Source organism: Sceloporus undulatus, chromosome 5 (assembly GCF_019175285.1).
Source record: "Sceloporus undulatus isolate JIND9_A2432 ecotype Alabama chromosome 5, SceUnd_v1.1, whole genome shotgun sequence".
NCBI lineage: Eukaryota > Metazoa > Chordata > Lepidosauria > Squamata > Phrynosomatidae > Sceloporus > Sceloporus undulatus.
Window position 1 is genome coordinate 79001253 of NC_056526.1, and position 6372 is coordinate 79007624.

Consider the following 6372-nt stretch of genomic DNA (forward strand, 5'->3'; position numbering starts at 1 on the left):
TTAAGAAAAACAGTAAGAAAGAGAGGCATGCTAGAGATGTATAAAACTGGGCATGGTATGGAGAAGCAGACAGATCCTCCCTTTCCTTTAATATTCAGAGCTAAGTCCATTCAGTGAAGCTGAAGAGTGAGACTTGTAGGACAAAAAAGAGGAAGGTTTTCTTCACATAGCACACCAACTATGAAATTCATTGTCTCAAAATGAAGTGAAGTCTACTAACTTGGGGAGATTTAAAAGAGGTTTTAATAAATCAGTGAGGTTAGGCCCACCTTTGGCTACTAGTGAGCATAACTTTATATCACATTTCAGCAACTGGTTGCCTAATGTATGAATATAAAGCAGGACTGGATAGGCCTTTGTTGTGTCAGCATGTTCTTATGCCCCTATACTACTGGCAAAAGGGCAAAAAAACAAAAAACAAAAAGTAATTGGAAGAGAAGACATTCATTTATGTTTCCATATCTGAAATTATTCCTATGTCCCACCATCTCATTGTTGAGCTGCCTTTGCAAACCTAGCTACTTGGTGTAATTAAACAGAACCTCTCCTTTTATGTAAGGATATGGTCTGTCAACAAGTTAATTACACACAGAAACAGACCTGAGAAAAGGCTGTAGCAATTTATTTTACCCTGGCATAAAAGAAGACTTTTCGCATTTAGCAATGTCTAGTAAAACCTAAATTTGTTCTTGCAACCTGGAAGCTAACTGGCATCTGCAATTAATCAGAATTTTATATTTAGTACTTCTGGAGCTTTCCTGCTTCCTATCAGCCACTTGATGCCTCCCCCCCCCCTTTCTAAATTGAATTCACAAAGGCTGATTTACACAATAAGATGCCCTTGTAAATCCATTCACCATATGTAGTCTGTCTAGCATTTAAAGCAGCCACAACACCAACAGTTGGTCTGAGAATAAGTTCTGTGACTCTTTCCAAAGGGAAAGGCGGATTGATGTGAACCTGGGGTTCATGATACTTTGCTTTTTTTAGTGTCTTCCTTATCTTCCTCCTTCTCCAAAATACATCATTCACATTGTGGAGAACAGGCAGAATTATGCCAGGCTAGCTACAGCCAATCCATGGGGCTGCCTCAATAGGAAAATAGTTAGGTGAGTGGGACTCATCGTGATACACATACCTTGTTATTGGCACTCTGTATAAAATGTGAAATCATGAACATCTATAGGGTGACTACTGACTGCAGGAAGCCCCCCACCTTTTGATGCCCCATTATCTGATTATGCTTTCTTTCAACATTTTCAAATTAGGGGAAAATTTCATTAATCTGATGAGGAGTTAAATCTTTTGTCACTTCTGCTTGCCTATGGAGGCTTGCCTGGGACTGAACACTCACATTCAGTCTGCTCACAACGCAAGCTCAGGGGGAGGGAAGGCACCAAGATGATTGAGATACTTTGCAAGCAGCATGCATGTGGGAACTCACACGCATGTATGCACATGCACACGTGGGCATGCACAGGTAGCCCCAAGTGGGTTCTGCTTTTCAACCATTTCCAGTTTCTGACAGTGCTGCAGTCCCTGATTCATTGGATAAGTGGGGGGCTTCCTGTGTAAGGGCAATGGCCCCATTTTTTTAAAGTAGCTGCCATCAAATTAGGTTGGATTTCTACAGGTTAAATTTAAGAAATCATTCTGGCCCCAGGATGTTGTTGATTTCAGTCAATCTGAGACAATTCTAAGTTGTATGAAAATAATGGAACAGCTTACTTCCTTCACAAGCACGTACTAATTGTGTCAATAGTTTGACAACTTGTTTAGTCAGAGTGACTTAAAATGTGAGGATAAAAGCAGTACAATATGATCATGAAAATGAGAGATACTATTCTGTTGTTAAAACATATAATGCAAGCAGAATTAGGGAGGGGAGGGCTAATGAGAATAAGGTTAAGTAATATGATGTCATACATTAAAAGCTTGAAACAGTAGAACAGTAGAGCTAGATTGTTATACATTAGCAATCCATCAAAAGAAGATGGGAAAATGTGCAGACAGAAAACCTGAGAGACCTCAGTGAGGAAAGAGTATTCTGGAGCTTCAGCAAACTACCAAAAGGGCCCTGCCTCTCATGCAGATTTGCCAAATCTCTGATGTTATTGGAGCAAGCCATCAGTAGGGCAACCCCAAAGCTACTTAGGGGTTCTAAGGATAGGACCTAAAATCTCAACCGATCCCAGAAAGCCAAACAGGAAATTTGAGCAATACCAGTTCTATGTAAGTTATTGTTATTTCCAGTGATGTAAAATTAAAAGTTAGTAGCAACTACCTTTAAGATTAATTATCACTGCACACTTTGTTTTTTAAAGTTCCTTTCAGTGGAAATGGTGAAAACGGAAAGGGAAGTGTACATTGTTTCTCTGACCCATTTACTTCTATGAGATGCTGCGTCTCCCCTTTCTAGCATAGGTAAGCATGTGAAAAAGAAACAGCTATCAGAAATTAACAAATAGTGGCCACTTTGCTGACAACCACAAAAGTTTCCATTTGAGTTGCACTTGGAAGCACAAGGTCAAAAGAAAATAAAGTCAAATGGTCCATTTTACTATTTCACATCAGTAACAATCTCATGGGTTAATGGTAACCTTAACATGGGAATATACCAATTAAATTCCTATACAGTCATATCCTTTTATATCCATTTCATTTATCTTCACCTGAGTGTGTTTCTTTTGCCTTTCATGGACTGTTTATCACTGAGGCCTAAAGGTAAAATCATTTAAGGTTTCATTCTAGAAGTATTGAATGGTTATGAGGAAACCATTGATCCTGGAATCAGGGGGCAGGTGTGTTCTATTGCTCCCAAAACTAGGCTACAAGGGGCTGAAGTCTTCCTTTAAATGGTCTGGCAAACTGATCAGAAGATCTCATGAAGTTGAGGCCTACTAAGGAATTATCAGTCAGAAGTGTACTAAATGATCAAGCATTAAGGAACATCAAGACAGTAATTGCAACGAACCCTCCCAAGAATAATAAAGACTACCTGAAATCTATCTTTTGCACACTTACATGGGAGAATGCCACATTGGACAAATGGAGGGCACTTCTGAGTACGCATTGTGCTTATAATAATCTTGGCTCCAGTGTGATTATTGTCTTTTTCTTTTCTTTTCTTTTCTTTTGGTCAATTTAAATTTGTGATAACATTACCCATCTCATCTAGTTTGTTCTTAAAGATATATATTCATTGTTATTACATATATTCATGTACAGTGGGTCTTTGGTATCTGCTGGGTTTTTGTTCCAAGACTCCTCGTGGATACAAAAATCTGTGGATGCTAAAGTCCCATTAAATACAATGTCACAGCAAGATGGTGTCCCTTGTATAAAATGGAAAAAATTAAGGTATGCTTTTTGGAATTTATATATTTTTAAATTATTTTCAAACTGTGGGCACTTGAATCTGTGGATTAAAAAATACATGGCTATGGAGAGCTGACTGTATGGAACCTTCTGAGGGGGTTTAGAAACTCTTGTGTTGAGTGGTTCAAAATGATACAGAATTTAATATATTTATTTTACCATATATCTGGAGAAAAGAAAGGATGAGGGGAGGGGAGAGGAAGGATACAACATTTGGATATTCTGGTTAGTATTAATTTTGAACTGTGCTTTTACAAATTTTATGGTAAAAACTTTCTCAATGAGCTCAGTTTGAAAAATGAAAGAGATCTCCTTCAAATTGCAAAACAAGTGTATTAGAAAACCAGCTTCGTTGTATGTATATTTCAGAAGACGAAGTAATCAGATTCTATTGAATACCTGATGACAGTTTTACAGGTAACACATTTTTATAATTATAAATCAAGAAGAGCAATATTGCTGTTAATGCTGCCTGTCAAGTATTCATTGAAACCAACAGTTCTTGATCATCTTTTTTTTTAAATGTTAAAATTAGAATGTTCTTCCAAATGTTCATCTCTTATGGATTTGTGCTGAGATGCATGTTTCTTAATGGGGGGAAGAAAACATGGACAGCCGCAAGAGGTAATGCGTTGAAATTAAATCTACATCCCCCAATTGTAGCTAAGTGAAAATGAAGACAGATGGACATTCTAAGCATGAAAGAAGAGGATTCAGCACTTATTCTGTTCTTGGAAAATAACAATCTCAACATGCAGCACTGATAAAGTCACTTTTAAGAAAAATGCATATAATGGCATACAGAGGGTGGGATCTGAGAACAAGAGTTTCTTCTTACCAGGGGTCAGTTTTAACTTCCAAATCATTATTATGGCTTCAGATAGTCATTGTATTCATTCTGAAAAAAACCTTTTCACTCTCTGCCAAAATGTAATGAGTGTGCCACTTAATGGTGGGGAAGGTGTAATCCATGGGATGTATGAAGCCTACAAGGGGTTATTCAGGCGTTGTTTTTAGTGGGATGATGTGAATAAGCCGACTCACACATGCCAGTTCTTCACACCATTTTTTATCAGAACTACATCTCTTCATATCTCTCCATGGCCTGTTACAGACTGCCAAAATAAAGCTGCTTCGGGTCTCTTTGGAGGTATGCTATTTAAATGATGCATGCATCCTAAGAGTCTGGAGGTTGCACCAAAGCCACACTCCATTCCTAAGCACTGCAGTGCAGCTTTGGTGCAGCTTTCGGATTCTTAGGATGAATGCATCATTTAAACAGCATAACTCCAAAGAGACCCGAAGCAGCTTTATTTTGGCAGTCTGTAACAGGCCCATGTTCTGTTGCTCAGACATTCTTGCCAGCCCCACATCTTTCCCGAAGGATGCCAGAGACCCTTAGGAGAAAGTGTCCCAGCTAGATCTCTTGAGGCAATGGCGGCGGTGGCAATGTCTCCCACTGCTCCATGGAGCTGGGAATTGAGATAGGCATAGTCCTCCTCTCCCCTCATAGGAAGATGCAGCCAGGCATGCAGGATTAAATCCCCAGTCTATTCACATTGTTATTCACATTGCCAACAAATAAACATATGTGACCCTCCAGAGTTCCAGAGGAGGGTGAGATCAGCTACCAACCCTTGGCAGTTGCTTATGCCTGATGATGATGCTCAAATGGAGAAGAGGCAGTAGAGTTACAGTGTTTACGTAATATTTTATACTAATATTTAAAAATAAACCTCTATGGATGAGCAGCTGCTGAGACACAGATCCTCCTCTTCAAATGTTCATACTCCTTGATTTCTAAAACAGAAATAGGGCTTTGTCAAAATCACATTTTTCTTTCTAGTCTGCTCAAGATAAATCTTATTTATCAGGAAATGGAAAACACAACTTCCATGAACAGTGTGTTGTGCAAGTTTTTATGTATATCTTTTCTCCTCCCTCCCCCCCTCCCTCCCTATCTCTGTTTTCCTTTGGGGGGGGGGTCTTTCCAAATGCCACTCCATATATGCATGTTTGGAATTGGTATTAAAGACCATCTTAAGCGATGAGGAAGCTTTTTTTTAAAGGGAATCAACATGCTTGATAGATACAGAAGGAGCAAAGCATAGACTCCCTGGAAAGGAAAGGAACTCTGTATACAAGATTTCATGACTTCATGTGAGGCAAACTCATAGCTTTTTCTGGATTATCTGAAGGAGTACTGTGAGCCACCCATGAGATGAATACAGTTTTCTTCATGGCCAATCCAGAGAGCTGGTTTCTGTTTTGTTTTTTAAATAATGGCTGATATTCTGTTCTGTATACTGTAATCTTGTAATTTTGGGGATTCCCATTTGTTGTCATTAATCCAAAAACCTACCTTTCCAGCCAGACAGTGCCCCAACCAAAGGGTTTCTGAGGTGCTGCAGATTCAGGTACTGGAAATGATGCCTCAGCATTCTCCTGGTTTTGGGAACATACAGAGGACAGTTGCCCACATAGGACTTTTATCACACAGTGACCTATGTGCTGTCATCCCAAAAATTGTTAAAGTGCAGTCACTCCAGAAAATCAAGCCCATTTGCTAATGGTTATTACATGCAAGAGCACAACAAGGGTTTAAAGGCACAGTATTTAGGGTTAGATTTGAATTTGCCTATCAGATGGGTGAGGACAAATCCCCATTGCTTGCTTAGAAATATCTGTTCTGAGCATGCTCCAAACTGTCACTTCCACAAGTGCCATCCCACATGCTGCATGGAGGGAAGGGAAACCAGGGAGGGAAGCCTCTTTGCCCCCAAAGCCCCAAAAGCTGTCTGAGGAAGGCAGACAACCTCCATCAAACCACAAAGACACACACCTACACACAAGAGTTATATGAGTCCTATTTCTTCTGAGGCTGAGAGAGTGTGACTTTCTCAAGATTACCCAGTGGGTTTCATGACCAAGCAGGGTCCCTGTCATCCATCCATCCATGTCTGTCTGTCACCCATCTATCTCTGTGTGTGTGTC